The following is a 17,500-nucleotide window of genomic DNA, read 5'->3' on the forward strand; positions in this document are numbered from 1 at the left end:
TTCAACTACCACAGGATGTATATATCCTGAACGGAATACTTAACAACTAAGAATTGTATCTAGATACAATATTGCCTTTTATGCTTGTTTCAGATAGAAAGACTTAGCGTGACATAGCACAATCAATCTAGATGAGTCCAACAATTGATTATGATCAGAATGGCATTGTCATACCCAACTAAAGATGTGTCTCAAGATGATTACAAGTTTCTTTCATGGTAACCATCGATGAAATTACAATGTTGAGAATATGATTATATTTCTTAATCAACATATAAACGATGCATATTCATCAGCTACTCAAGAAGACTTCGGAAAGAATCAGTACAACTGGTATATACGGAGATACATTATTTTTCTGAAGCATTATATCAGTCTGTGTGGAGGCGCGAGGCTTAGTGGTTAGGGTGTCAGCACCATGATCGTAAGATTGTGGTTTCGATTTCTGGACCTGGCGACGCGTTGTGTTCTTGAGCAAAACACTTTATTTCACGTTGCTCCAGTCCACTCAGTCGGCAAAAATGAGCAACGCTGTGATGGACTGGCGTCCCGTCCAACTGGGGAACACATACGCCATATAAACCGAGAAGCCGGGCCCATGACCCAGGCTAGGCTTTAAAAGGGCGCATTTATTATTTTATTATGTCAGTCTGCGACCTGAATAAGCTTACCGGAGATACGATTACGAACTTTCAATGGCGACCAACTCGAATGGCCAACTATTTAGTTACTTTTGAAATCAGCAGTTCATGACGCTTCCGAATACGAGCTACCTAAAGTTCAGAAGTTCAGTTATTTGTACGGTTTGATCAAAGGTGAAGCAAAAGAAACGATCGGTGGTTTGAATATAATGGCTAAAATCTTTGAGCTCGCAAGTGAACTTTTGAAAGAGCGCTACGGGTAAAATGCAACTATTAAACGCGAATTGCAAAGGCAGCTGAGAAGCATCTGATCGACCAATGAAAATCCCCAACCGCTCAGGAAAATAATTGCCAAAAAAAAAAGTCCTTGCAACACCTTTTTGGAAACAGAATTACAGAAAGGAAATGCCCAAGTAGTGAGGAAAATTTTAACACTGAGTTGCAGAAGTCTATGGAAGCTAGAAATTTTGTGGATCATGGACAAGCCGCAAATATCTGATGACTACTATTCGTTTCAATGAAATCACAGGTAGATTTTAAGTTCAATACCTCTGGAAACCGCGCTACCCGAAATTACCTAATCGTGGATTGACTATCAATCTTTTGAAACAGCTTTCTCAACGACTGACATCAGACCAAAAACTATTCAAGGAATATGACGAATTCTTTGAAAATCAAATTCGCGTGGGAAATATTGAAGAAGCCTCGAAAGAAGTAACCGAGAAGGTTCATTATTTAATACACCATCTTGTACTGAAGCAAACCAGTACACACAAGATTGTGAGATGTTTACGATGCAAGTGCAAAGGCTCTGAAAAGTGAGGAAAATCATCAAAGTACCGAAGGAAGTGAAGAGAAATCAGAACATCTAGCTGCCTTGGTAAACATTGAAGCTTTCTGTGAAGAGAACTATCTGGAAGAAAACCAATCTACTGAAGATATTATTAAAAGTGAACATACTACAGACAACATGGATGAGAAAGAATCAGACACATCTAATGTAGCATTAACACATGTCTTCTTAAGCACCACCAATCCAGATGGGTATTCTTTGCTCTCTGATAAAACTTCTCTGGAAGACCTTGCCGAGGATTAACTGCTTTCAAGTGATACCAAGCCTTCAGATATGTTGGCAGATAGTACCTTTGATAAAGACCAATTTGAAGAAGAACTACCTATCTCTTCAGACAAAGAAATCGTAGGAGTTAGGGGAGGCGTCGGTTGAAAAGTCTTGATCTAGATCGCATACTTCAGCAGGATGTGGAAAGGAAACAGGAGGAAGAAGCCATAAGATTGGACAAAGTTAGAGAGTAGATAAATTTAGAGAAAATGAAATATTTTTAAAAATAAGTTTGTTGTCAGTTCATGTGCCATATCTGACAACCTTTCGTCGCTGAGAGTTTGTCGTAACGCGTGTTTTAACGAATTGGCGCCGCGTGTTTTTTGTAGCAGTTGGCGTCATCATGTTTGATAAGATTAGCAAATTTAAAAGAAAACACGGAACGCAATATTGTAAAAACGCCAAGATTGTTAACGACTCGTGAATTGAAGTTCGGATGGTGAGGTGAGAACAAGAAATTGAAAAGTGAAAACATATAAAACGAAAACGGAGTCGCAAAGAGAGAAAACATCCAAAGAAGAGCCGCAGCCGGTATATAAGTTTGTGTGTGAATAAGTGTTCTTTTCAATTGTCCTTGTGTGGTATCAATCGGTCAGTTTCCTAAGAACATATTGAAAGACTTATTGAACTCTTCAAAAAGGCCTTTAAACGATCGATTTGACGTCAATTACTCAAACATGACATTAACCGCTACAAGAAACATTCGGCGCCAATTCGTAAAAATACGCGTCACGACGGTATCTTATACAACACAATTTCACAAGCATCATAACGCTGTACTTCAGCTAAACCAGTATATAAACCTAGAAACATTTTACTTGCTGCATTGAAAGCAAAGTAGAAATGAACTGATAAATCTTGATAATATAAAATCCATGAATCAGCTATCTTGAGCTGAGAATATCGACATAATGAAGAATCCCAGTGGAAATGTTCTGTTTCCGAGCTGATTACTCCATGGCTTTATAATTGCACTTAAAGGAAAGCTAGTATCTTCTGCTCATTGCAGAAAACCTATTTTCTGAAAATGAATGAAAGCAATTGTTTCATTAAATTGGATCTACAATAGGGTTACTTCAAAGTTGCAGTCGCTTGAGAGATAGTAATAACAAATTAAAATCAATATACAACTTCTGCCCTAAGGCAGTTGAAACACCTACACATTTTGAAACAGATTAGGATTACACCGCTGACCGTCTTTTCAGGTTCAGAAGCATACCTTGACGTTAAAATCATGATTATTCTAAGACATTGAGACCTCTGACTTAAGTGACATATATTCTAACAGTCAAAAATGAGTTCGAGTTTAAAGATTACAACGATGGCTTTAAAGATGAATCATGTCAGTTCATGTGCCACATCTGACAACCTTTCTTCGCTGAGAGTTTGTCGAGACGTGTATTTTAACGAATTGGCGCCGCGTGTTTTTTGTAGCAGTAGACATCATCATGTTTGATAAGCAAATTTAACAGAAAAGACGGAACGAAATATTGTAAAAATGCCAAGATTGTTAACGACTCGTGAGTCGAAGTTCCGATAGATGTGGCACATGAACTGACCTGTCTTTTGCATGCTTTTAGCAAAGTTATATTTCTTACAAGAAATTGGACTAAGTATCTCCTTTGTAAAACAATACGATCTTGTGACACTGTATTCTCTTGAGGCACAGGCACAAAAGTTTTCTCAACAGATCCTGTTAAGATACTTCAAAAATGTAGTCCAGGAATTAACGTTTACGGAAGCTGCCTTAGCTGTCGCATAATCTTGGGCCCTTTTCTTTCTACAGCTACTTACTGGTGTTTCAGAGGGTGCAAATCTTCCAGAACCCTACGCAGGACTACGAATATATCAATGGACAACATATAAGTATCAAACTTGTTTTTAGTAACAACTCTTGGTTCCATCTTCCAAGTAACTTAATGCAAACAAACAAAAACAAACAACAATAACTCGAAACTTATTGAAATGCTCAGCCTACTGATAAACAATCCCTTCTTTTGTCGAACTTTCGTTTATTCCGGTCCAATGTGGACACAAATCATCACCTTCTACAAACACGTATGCATACATTCTGTTTATCTCCAAGATAAAATAATCTTATATGTTACACTAGCAGAGGCACCCGCCGTTATTGGAAGAAGAAGCAAAATATGCTGTATAGAAATTTGCTATTCTAAATTTAATTTATTCTTCAATTGGGATACAATTTATTCTTTAATTGAGAAATCGATTCTGAATTCATAATATAAAATAATAGTAATAGTAATAATAATAATAACAACAACAACAACAACAACAATAATAATAATAATAATAATAATAATAATAATAATAATAATAATAATAATAATAATAATTAAGAAAAATACAAAATTTATCGCTTTTATGAAAGGAGATAAATTCTAGTACAGATAAATTCTACAAAAGAAACAACCTAAGAGCTTCTGAGTAGACAACATACTTTGTTTTCTGGTTTGGAGCATAGACAAATAAGTCTTACAAACCACCAACCCTGGAGCAACCATGAGAAAAGCAAGCCAGTAGATTTCAAAGACTGGCCATGAGCTTTATCAATAGTCATTGCAAAGCAAAGTCGCACTGGGAATTGTACTTCAAATGGCATGTCTGTTGCCTTTATTGGAATTCTTGGAATGAAAACCTCTGCGCCAGAGGCACATCCAGTGATTATAGTAGCTTCTGTCACATTAGGTGATAATGTCTTCACAATCAACCTCGCCCCATTGCATTATTTAGGAGGATCTAAATTTTTAGAAGCATTCTTGGCACTCACATTTCTCTCTGAATTTTTTTTTTAGTTCTAGATGAGCACTGGCAGAAAGAAACTTAAAGTAAAAGCATTTCAATTGTGATAATCGGATTTATATTTGTCAATATTATTCAATGTTTGTAATCCTTATTAAGAAAGTGGCACCTGCATTAAAGATAAGTCAGCTGCTATCTCTAATATACCATCATCTCAAATATCTGATATGATTTCTATCGTCATACAACCTACAAGACCCTCCCACACCGCCTACAACAATGTTGCTGATCTTTCTGATGATTCCTCGCAAAAAAGAATCTTCAACTTGGAAGGCACTTGTCCACCGCACATCATACACGATGGCTTCATAAGAATTGCTCTCACGTAGAATACCCTCACAGGTACTATTCGGTTCATATCCACGTAAATCACATCCAAATAAACCATCTTATTCAGTCTAGTTCACCACTACGTGCATATATGTGTCACATGATGATGTTCCTCTAGACTCTTCAGAGCACTTAAGACTCTGTCACATGCTTTATTACTTTGCTCTCTAACAACGTACGTGACTGCTAGAACCTATCCTTACCAAACTCGCCGTTAGTCTGGTTGGCTTAAATTATAAACAGAACCTTCGGTTCTTAATTGATTCATTAGTCCAGGATGTTATTGACTAACGAGAGATACACATGTATCAAGAAATCCTGGTATCAAAAAATCCTTTGTGCAAGTGAAGTGAGTCTGTTATGAACACACATACGCCATAAGGAGAAGAATACACACACACACACACACACACACACACATTCATGCAAAATAGGTATAGTTTTTTTCATTCGTAAAAGACAGTAAAAAATCTGAAAATCGACTATAATAATGTAGCCTTCCAGTCTCATTGCTTTGAAGGTATGATGCTGTGGAGAAAAAATTTACGGAGGTTTAAAAATCGGAAAAACTGTATATTTTTAGCCAATAGCGAGACAGCAATTTTCTGCGTTTTGTAGAGCGGTGTCAACTTTAAGACTGTACTCTGAGAAATTTATAGTTTAGCATCTGAAATTTAGAGTTTAGACCTGTTCATTGTAGATTTCTAGATAAACAGAAATACCTAATAAAGTCAACATGTATCGTCTTAATGTTTCTTTTGTCTCTTCATTGATTGTATGGTTTTATTATTTCTGTAAATTTGTAATATCAATATATTTGTCTGCATGTGTTTACTCTATGCTTGTTTCAGTATTATGATAACCTGTCATGTATTTGTGTATATCATTAATATATAAGTGCATGTGTGTGCGTGTGTGCGTGAAGGAGAGGCGTCTGTCTCAAAGACTTCAAAGTTGAGTTAAAATTTCATGCTTGGATTTGTAAACTACGGTAAGAATAACACTTGTTAACAAAGAATTTGTCCGAAGAAAAAGAATACCTGTATCTTATATGTTTTTCGAAATGTTCTTAATTAGCAACGCGCCTTATATTATTAATGCTGAATTATTGATTATATTTACATCAATTAATGTTGGGTGGGGGGGAAATCCCCTTAATTGGCAATAAAAATACTTTAAAACAATGAAGGTAATAAGAAATGTCTTAAGAACCCAAATGTTGAAAAAGTGAATATCATGTTGGAAGAAACATGCACACACACACACACACACACACACACACACACACACACACACACACATTTATATCCTAACTTAATTTCTCGGTGGTGGGTGGGAAAAACGCACGATTAAGAAAGCTATATTTTAACAATTTACACATATTTTTTTTACCATGGACAATATATATATATATATCAAGATACTGATAGGGCACAGAAAGTGTGTCTATAGCCAGCTGGAGGAGGTGTCCTCCTGGGGCTACAAACTAAAGTACCATCCACCCCTAGGGGTTAGCCATATTTAAATGGCAAACATACGTGACAATATATATATTTATATATTGTTTATATATACACCACATGTACTTTGGACGTTGGGTTTTGTGGACGTTTTCTTCCTTAGAAGTTTCGTTGTCGTGACAATTAACGTTAAACAATTGAAAAGAAACGTGGAAAAATCGCGATGGCGTGTTAGTTCTTTCTCATTTAAGAAATGCATGATTGCCACACATTTCCACCTCAGCCATGTCTTCATACAGGCACACCGTGTAAGTTTATGCTCGATATTACCGGCGTGGATAACCAGTCAAGTCGTGGGTCACCCTGGTATTTAATATATATAACTATACAATTATAGGCGGTTTTACGTTATCCACCAGGGTGCCACAAAGCTTATTGAATATAAGAATGCTGTTTTTCTTGAAATGTATATTAAACAACACGCAGACGTCTGTACTTCATGCAAGTTTGTGCTCGGTATAAATAGGCGTAGATAGCCAACCAAGTCGGGGGTCAACTTAGTATTTAAAATACTAACACGAAGAAAAAAAGCACCGAAAACTATTAACATACAGAAAGAAGCACAGAAAAATATGTAATATACTAATATACACAAAAATTAAAACAATACACACGGGTGAAAAGAATCTCGTGTTTTGAACAATTAAGTGAGAAAAATCAACATAGACAATCCCGGCACAGACAACAGTGAACCACAACGCAGCGTGTGGTTGTCATGGTAACAAGCTGCTAATGCCACGATGTCTTTTTGTTGGCTAAAATTACCCAAATTTCCTAACTTTAATGCTAAATAATATCAGATTCTTTAATTTACGAAATAAAGGAACTGGTTGATCGTAACCAGAGTTGCATCGATACACCAAAATTGAAAGCGATCTGAGCAAAATTAAGGTGGGGGTGGGGGTGGTTATTTTGCAAATAAGAAAGACTAGATCCTAAAATAGGCAGAAATAATGAGTTATACACAATTAGAACTGTTTCAGATGTAGAACTGTTTAAGATAATCGTTTGGGTGGTTTCATGGCTCGATCGATAGTTCAAATGAAAATATAGAACCGCAACCCTACAATATCGTCTTCAAAACCGCAAAAAAAAATCAACTGCCAAAGAAAAAGGAACAAAGGACTTTGGTCAATATGGCATTATTATAGAACTAAGTCATCTATTTTAAGTCATCAACCTTAAGCCATCGTTGTCGCGTCGTGCAGGGTTTAGAGTATCATGTGTAAAGAAATCTGATATCCTATTACATTGCTATGGACAGTGACAGACTTGGTGATCATTACTATAATTTTGAATAAGAAAAATAAAAAAATATCGAGGGTAAGTGGTTATAAATATACAAAGCAATTGACATATATACAACGCAATTGGCAGCTAGCAATTTATTTAAAACGAAAGTAATAAAATCTATTTGCTACGAATTAAGATAAACTTAAACAGTTTACAGTAGAGCTTAAAACTAGTAATCAAGGACCATAAATAATCCTCGACACAGTCGACCATAATATCCTACTGACAAAACTGTCAAATGTTAGAATCCGTGGAAAACTACTACTCTGGATTGAGTATTTCCTGGAGAAGAGAGCACATGTTGTGATCGGTGAAATCCACTCGACCCCAGTAAAAATCACCAGTGGTGTCCCTCAGAGGATTGTCTTGGGCCCAGGTTCTCTTTATAATCAATATAATAAACGACCGCTCCAGCGTCATAAAACACAGCGAAGTGAAAAATATTCGCTGATGAATCAAAGCTCTAGAAAATTATCAATGAAGAAGACAAACTGAACTCCAGTCTGATGCTGTGAGTAAATTTGACAGATCAAAATGCAAATAAAGGAATGAAATTTTAAGATGATGTATTGTGGAAGAAGGGCTATGCTAAGACAGCTATACTCTCTTCCTTCAGGGGAACCAATCACAGCATCTAATAATATCAGAGACATAGGAGTAATTTTTGACAACAATCTCAGTTGGAGTGCCCACATCAACAATAAGGTTGACATAATATGTAAGAGGAGCTCTTGGATCCTAAGAACCTTCCGTTTCAGAGCACAAGTTGTCATCATACATCCTTTCTCCTCCTTTGTACGGCCACATCTCCCCATACAAAACAAAACATTTCGTAAATTGAATCACCCCAAAGATCATTCACTAAAAGCATTAAGAGTATGACTGATCTCGATTACTGGGACCGCCTTAAAGCATTGTTTTGATATTACTCTGCTGAAAATATTTCCCAGTATATCTGACTCTTGTGCATATTACATACAAATATATCAATTATATAGAGATTTAGAATACTGAAATAATACAACACTGACATAAGCAGACGTGCTTGAGAGGACAACTTGGATTTTAACGTGATCTACATTCTATACATACATAAGTATAATTGCGTATCTATTATATAAAATCCGTTCTGTCTGTTTGTGTGTGTGTCGTCTAAGATATCAGGCATCCTCCATCCAACTGCGCTCAAATTTGATATGTAGATACCGACGGTATCAGGCCGTGTATTATAAGTTGTGAAATAATTACAAAAATCGATTCCAGGTGGGAATGCGATCGATAAAGCCGCGGGAACGTACATTTGTATAATCGTTTTTCTTGGAATAGAAAAAAAAATCTATCTTTATTTCTTCTTTTGCTGGCGTCTCAAATTTAGGTTAAATCAGTATTTCTCAAAGCAGAGGCCTATGGGACGGTCGGACAAGTTGTTTTGAGAAATTTTGGTTTAAATGTTTGACAACTCAGCACCGTCCATTGGACAGGGGGCGTTTTGCTCGTGTATGTATATAGATGCTCTGTTTATTTCTTAAACAAATGGTATTGCTTAACAAACATGTTAACTTAACTTAATGCAATGGCATTTCTATTCATGTAAAATTGAAACTCTATTCTCTCCAGGTGAGCGATACATCATTTGTACGGTGTGCAAAATATACTACCAGCATTGCGAAAGAGGGAAAGAATATCATCAACTTTAAACAGAATTTGGACACATTTCTTCAAGGAATACCAGATAAACCATCTATAACTCACTTACCAAAGAATCCCCTACTTGAATTGACCATGATACCACAAAACTTGACATAAAAAGGATTTAACTAATCCTATCAAGTGGTGCTATTAAGTTAGACATGGCCTGGACTAATCGTTGTGGAAACATAGCCATAGCTAATTTATCTAAGTAATCTAAGTATACACACACACATGTATATATACATATGTATATATATATATATTATATATATATATATATATATATATATATATATATATATATACACACACACACACACACACACACACATATATATATATATATATATATATATATAGAGAGAGAGAGAGAGGTATATATATGTATATATATGTATATATATGTATATATGTATGTATATATCTACATATATATATGCATATATATATGTATATATATATATATTATATATATATATATATAATATATATATATATATATATATATATATATATATATAAATATATAAATATGTAGATATATATGTATATATATATATAGGCATATATACATACATATATGTACATACTTACATATATATTGTATATGCATATGCATATATCGACACAGGACGTCACAGAACGTAAAGAGCATGAGATACGGAATACGAAAACATGGAATACGAGCATTTTTTTGCGACTACGAAAGAAAAGAAACAAAGGGAAAATAAGACAAGCAACATAAAGAACGACCCTTCATCAAATGTCGGCTGTTTTTCTACTCCGTATTTCTAGCAATTCACGACAAATTTAGGATTTTGCGGATGGTCAAATTTAGTAAAGAAAAACAGGACAGTGAAAACAAATAGGAAGGACTGCTAAGCCTCAATGAGGCGAAGTGGTGAACGCTGAAGGAACAAGCTCTGACAAGAGACAGACAGAGAACGGCGAAATGGAGAGGAAAAAATTAGAGAAAGGATGAGAGACACAAAACACGAAAGGGGGAGAAGGGGATATATATATTCTTTTAGGCGAACGCGTGGCTGTGTGGTAAGGAGTTTGCTTCGCTACCACATGGCGCGGAGTTCAGTCCTATTGAGTTGCAACTTGGGCAAATATCTTCCACTATAGCCTCGGGCAGACTAAATACTTGTGAGTGGATTTGGTAGACGGAAACTGAAAGAAGTATGTCGTATATCCGTGTGTGTGTGTTCTTGTCTGTGTTTGTTCCCATCACCACTTGAGAACCGTTCAGCAAAACTGAGTGATAGAATGAGTACTATGCTTTAAAAAATAAGTACTGGTGTCGATACATTTGACAAAAGAATTCTTCAAGACGGTGCCCAAGCATAGCCGCAGTCTAATGATTGAAACAAGTAAAAGTTATATATCAAAAATGGCGATTGGAAAATTTTTGGTTGTAATTTCCAACTTCCTGTTTTGGTATTACTCTGCTGAATATATTTTCCAGTATAACCAACTCTTATGCATACCCCATATATACTATACATATACCTATACATATATAAGTATGTTTGCATATGTATGTATGTAGATGCTCTGTTTATTTCTTAAGCAAATAGCATTGCTGAACAAGCATGCAATAACATTTCTATTCATGTATATTTCCTATAACTTAACACTAATTTATCCTACTTTCTCGCACCACATTCAGAAAGCAAGTTAGTGTGTTACAGACTTTAAACTAAAAGTGTACTTTACGTCATACTAAATCGTTAAATATTAACGCGTTTGCATTTTTTTTATCGTCTGTGTTCTGATATGGAAAATATGAAATAGGTTATGATGGATTTAAGCAAGTAGATTGTTCTGTAAATCGGTTGAAGGTAGTCGTTCTGAATACGCTTTTAAATCATTAAACATGTCTTCCTGTTGCTACCTGAACCAGGAGAAAGAATAATTTTCGAAACTAATCATTCAATTACATAGAAACTAGTTATATGAGACCATGCATTTTCAAGCAAAAACTATAAAATATTATAGATATATTCCTATCTTATTCTTTCCGTCATTTGAAACGTTCACTAAATGGCTGAAAGCTTGTTTTACAATATTACAGAAAAGAAACCAATATACACTTATCTTGTAAAGTAATCATTACAAGAGAGAAAAAAAAATCGCTTTGAAAGTTATTATTTTTGAATCAGGAAACGTGACGTGTAAGAAACTTGCAGCTGGCCATGCAATAAGAATTTGAGTTAGAGAGCAGGTGATGGTAGAGTTGCTTAAAGACAGAAAACAGTGATTAAATATAACTGGTTCATCTCGTTAGTTTATATCTTCTCAAAACATTTTTCAGCATCTCGCTTGAAAAACTAAGAATAAACAATAATAGATTAAACAAGAATATTTCTGAATAGATATATTTCTAATGAAGATATCAAGTAAAATATGCATACACACATGTCTACATATTTACACACATATACATAAACACATCCACCCATCCACATAGATATACATATATGCGTATACATGTATATATATATATATGTATATATATGCATATACATGTATGTATGTATATATATATATATATATATATATATATATATATATATATATATATATATATATATATATATGTTTACATATATATATGCATACACATAAAACACAATACACACACACACACGCATATATGTATATATACATATATACATATATATATATACACACATAAATAAACATATGCATATATACATATATGTGTGTGCTTACATACATATATGTGTGTGTTTATATGTATAGATGCTCGTATATATAAGTATGCTCACACATATATGTGTATACAGTTATACAACATATATATGCAGTTATATACATATATGTATGCGTGTATGTGTGTGTGTGTGTGTGTATGTGTGTATCTTCTTGCAAGATAAGTCACTCTTTTTAATTGTATGCTTCGTGTTTCTTTGTACGTTATTTTTAAACTTTTCATTTTATTTCTCCTAATGGAATTCATCCGTGTTTTTATATTTCTTCTTGTCGATTTTAGTTAAAATGGAAAACAAAACTAAGATTTTAAAAGAAAGCAATACGCAGATAAAAATAATATATACTACGAAAATCATTTCTTTCCATCTCGAAAATCTGTCAAGATAATTTTTTTTTAATTTTTGAAACATCTATTTGAAGGAAAGAAAAATAGAACAATGATTACAAAATATTATTACAATATATCCACCGTTGGGTGCGTTTGTATAATTATACATATACTCAAATACATTCATATGCTGGTATATACACATGCATTCCCTAAGTCCCTATATAAGTATGAACGCTTGTATATGCGCATACGTGTATATATATATATATATATATATATATATATATAGAGAGAGAGAGAGAGAGAGAGATGCAATAACACGACTATACATATATGCATACGTATACATATGTGCATATATATAATATATAAGTGTATATATATGAATACATTGCATATGTATATATCAGTATATACATATATATATATATATATGTATAATATATATATAATATATATATATATATATATATTATATTATATATATATATATAATATATATATATATATATATATGTGTGTGTATACATATATACATACATATGTGTACATAGATAAATTCACACATATATAGATACATAGATTCATATAACCAATACGATACGAATTAACTTCTTGTGTAGGCAGATAATGATATTGCTGTTTCCGTCTTTAGGACCCGCTTATCTCCAGATGGTATAGAAAAATATTCTAAAATACCATGTTGAGATAAGCAGTTCGTGAAGACCGAACTAACGTGATAAGTTGACTCAATTTTGCTTTACAAATACAAATACATTACCCTACATCACTATATCGAGTGCTGTATGTATTGTTAAAACTATTTTTTGTTATTATTCAAGTCTGAAACGGTATATCGGTATATTCAGAACAATATCTATCTATCTATCTATCTATCTATCTATCTATCTATCTATCTATCTATCTATCTATCTATCTATCTATCTATCTATCTATCTATCTATCTATCTATCTGTCTATCTATCTATCTGTTTAGGTATGTATGTTTCTATCTGCGCGTGAAAGTCCGTGGGATGACAAGTATGAGATCGTGGGTTCGATCCTTCACCGGTTGGCCGTCGTGTTCTTGAGTAATCTACTTCAGTTTAAGTTCCTCGAGTATACTCAGCTAAAATGAATACCAACTCACTCTAGCTCCATCATCTGCAGCAGTAGAAATGTCAATTGTATTTTAACCTTGTCGAGGATTGGTGTTCTTTCTACATGTAGGGGGCTTATTCTTTGCTACTCTAGGCAAAATGCCCGAAATTTTTGGGGAGAGCGCTAATCAATTAGATCGACCCAAGTACACAACTGGTACTTATTTAATCGACCCCGAAAGGCTGAAAGTCAACCTCGACCGAAAATTTGAACTCAGAACGTAAAGACAAACGAAATACCTATTTCTTTACTACCCACAAGAGGCTAAACACAGAGAGGACAAACAAGGTCAGACAAACGGATTAGGTCGATTGCATCGACACCAGTGCGTAACTAGTACTTATTTAATCGACCCCGAAAGGAGGAAAGGCAAAGTCGACTTCGGCGGAATTTGAAATAAGAATGTAGCAACAGACGAAATACCTATTTCTTTACTACCCACAAGGGGCTAAACACAGAGGAGACAAACAAGGACAGGCAGACGGGTTAAGTCGATTATATCGACCCCAGTGCGTAAATGGTACTTAATGTATCGACCTCGAAAGGAGGAAAGGCAAAGTCGATATCGGCAAAATTTGAACTCAGAACGTATAGACAGACGAAATACCGCTAAGAATTTCGTCCGGCGTGCTAACGCTTCTGCCAGCTCGCCGCCTTGTTTGTGCATATATACACTTGAGAATATCAGATGCAGATATTTTGGAAGGTCTTTCAAATCTCCATTTTTCCTTCATTATGTCAATTTCTTCTGCTTTTTCTCCGTGAAACGGAGTTTTTCTCAATGCGTCTATGATGTATGTATGTATGCCTGCAAAAAAATATATGTATATGTATATTATACATGCGTGCTTATATATATATATATATATTATGAGGGGTTTAGTTCACTGGTAATCTAAACAAAGAGATACAGTGACCAAGTGCTATAATTGGTCATCCTTTAGGTTGAAAGTTCACAGCTGAGGCTGGAGCTAGGGATCCATATTAAGCTTCTGTCTTAACAGGTATATATTCTCCTAATATCATCCAAACTAAATCTGGAACACCAACGGATCATATATATATATGGGTATAGTGTGTATGAGTGTAATGTAGCATTTGTATGAAGCTGCATGTTTACATGTACAGCAGTTAAACATGAATGACGGCACAAGTTCAAAGTAACAGGAGATAAAACACAATTGAATATTACAGGTAATATTGGTAATTTAAGATTAATTTTTTAGCCGGTAATTGCATATGCAGTTATATGGATTCGTAACACTTCATTGGATGCGTTGCTATTTATTTCGTCGATAAGTACCACGAGAGATAAAGCTTGACAGTAAGAATGATAATTTTCTGTTGCTACACGGGTTCCTTTATAAACCCAGTCATGTTCTGTTTCTAAGGAAGAGTGTCTTCACAATTTGGAAGCTTCTAGCATGTGTGTGTAACTGATTAAGAACTTTTTTATGTATGTATGTATGTATGTATGTATGTATGTATGTATGTATGTATGTATGTGTATGTATGTATGTATGTCAACTCTGCCATGCAAACGATGGAGGGACTTTGTTGACAATTCCCATCTGAATGAAACTGTCCATTGTTCTGGCTTCGATTTGCTCATGGGGGAGTTATCTACCCTGTCAGTATATATAAATGTGCTTTTGCACAGTCATAAGTGGTTCAACTCTTATTTCTAGCAATATATATCCTTATAACACATAGAATCACGACTAGTGACGATTAAATTTTGCCTATGCGGTTTATAAAGCACCCAGCTGCCCACATTAATGTATACTATATATATATATATATATATTATATATATATATATATATATATATATATATATATATATATGTATGTGTGTGTGTGTTGTGTGGTGTGTGTGTGTTGGCGTGCTTTATATGTTATTACACACACACACACACATATATATATATATAATATATATATTTCTTTATTGCCCACAAGGGGCTAAACATAGAGGGGACAAACAAGGACAGACAAAGGGATTAAGTCGATTACATCGACCCCAGTGCGAAACTGGTACTTTATTTATCGACCCGAAAGAATGAAAGGTAAAGTCGACCTCGGCGGAATTTGAACTCAGAACGTAACGACAGACGAAATACCTATTTCTTTACTACCCACAAGGGGCTAAACACAGAGAGGACAAACAAGGACAGACAAACGGATTAAGTCGATTATATCGACCCCAGTGCGTAACTAGTCCTTAATTTATCGACCCCGAAAGGATGAAAGGCAAAGTTGACCTCGGCGGAATTTGAACTCAGAACGTAACGGCAGACGAAATACCGCTAAGCATTTCGCCCGGCGCGCTAACGAGTCTGCCAACTCAGATATATATATATATAACGTGTCTGCCAACTTAGATATATATATATATATATATATATATATATAGTTTGCATGTTATTCTGTTGGGTGCCTCTGCTTTATAAAAGTATTAATATATTCTGATATATAACTGCCGCTTTGTTGATCCGATGAATACCTCAGCATAAATTACTGGGAAAACGCACACGGACATATATATGTACCTACACATGTGTTTATATATTCGAGCCTGTGTTAGTGCAACTTCGTAAAATTATAGACATATATAGACATATCCAACCATATGAAAATAGTTGTGCGTTTACCTCTATCTCACAACTCTTTCGATTTCTAAAATTAATATATACATCTACCGCTGACAAGATTCTATGTAGCAATGTTATTTCTAAGAGAAGAATAAAACCTGAAGCTTTTTATAGGCCACCAACACCGACGGTTTAGAATGAAAGCCAGGTCAAAGAGCTCTCTACTTCAGGAAATTTCTTCACTTCGACGTTACTTGCAACCAGCTAGAATATTATATGACCTGCATGTCACATGTATGTTGTAGTAAGATCTGGCTATCCCAAATCGAGCAAATTACTACCCCTCCTATAAAAGTAGTTGGTTATGATGCAGTACCGCTTTCTCCATCCCCGGTTAACTGCTTTCAGACCTAGTGGAAATATAGAACATGCTATGTATGTATGTATGTATGTATGTATGTATGTATGTATGTATGTATGTATGTATGTATGCATGTATGTCTTAAGGCTGTATCATGCGCGGGGACATAGAAATAATCGGACGAAAGAAACAGTCATAAAACTTATTTAGCAAGGGTTATACATGTTATTATTTGAAACAGGTTGCTTTGGCCCCAAGTCTATATAAGAAGCCTACGAAAACTTTAATTTGCATGAGGCCGAATCATATATAAATCAAAGATAATAATAATCCTTTCTAATAAAGACATAAGGGTTGAAATTTGGTGGGGTGGGACTAGTCGATTACATCGCCCCCAGTGTTTCATTGGTACTTGATTTATCGACCCCGAAAGGATGAAAGGCAAAGTCGACCGCGGCGGAATTTGAACTGAGACCGTAGCGACGGGCGAAATACTGCCAAGCATTTTTCCCGGTGTGCTAAAATTTCTGCCATCTCGGCACCTTATTAAAGATAATAACTTAATAATCATATTGCACACACACATACACCCACACACACCCACACACACACACACACACACACACACACACATACACGCACACATACACACATGCGCGCGCATATATAAGCTATAGTCGTTTTCATAGCTTTTACTAAAGGAGAGGAATACAAAGATATGGATAATTTGCAATACTAGTTCCTACATCGAGCCTATTTTAAATCCTGAAGCAATTAATTAGCTTGTCGCAGCATCCTTATTGGAAATATAAAAGCTACCGATGTTAATTAGTTTTTCTGTAAAAATAAAGGTAAGCTGTAGATTTAAAAAGTTGCCAGAAGGATAATCATG

Source organism: Octopus sinensis, linkage group LG1 (genome assembly GCF_006345805.1).
Source record: "Octopus sinensis linkage group LG1, ASM634580v1, whole genome shotgun sequence".
Classification (NCBI taxonomy): domain Eukaryota; kingdom Metazoa; phylum Mollusca; class Cephalopoda; order Octopoda; family Octopodidae; genus Octopus; species Octopus sinensis.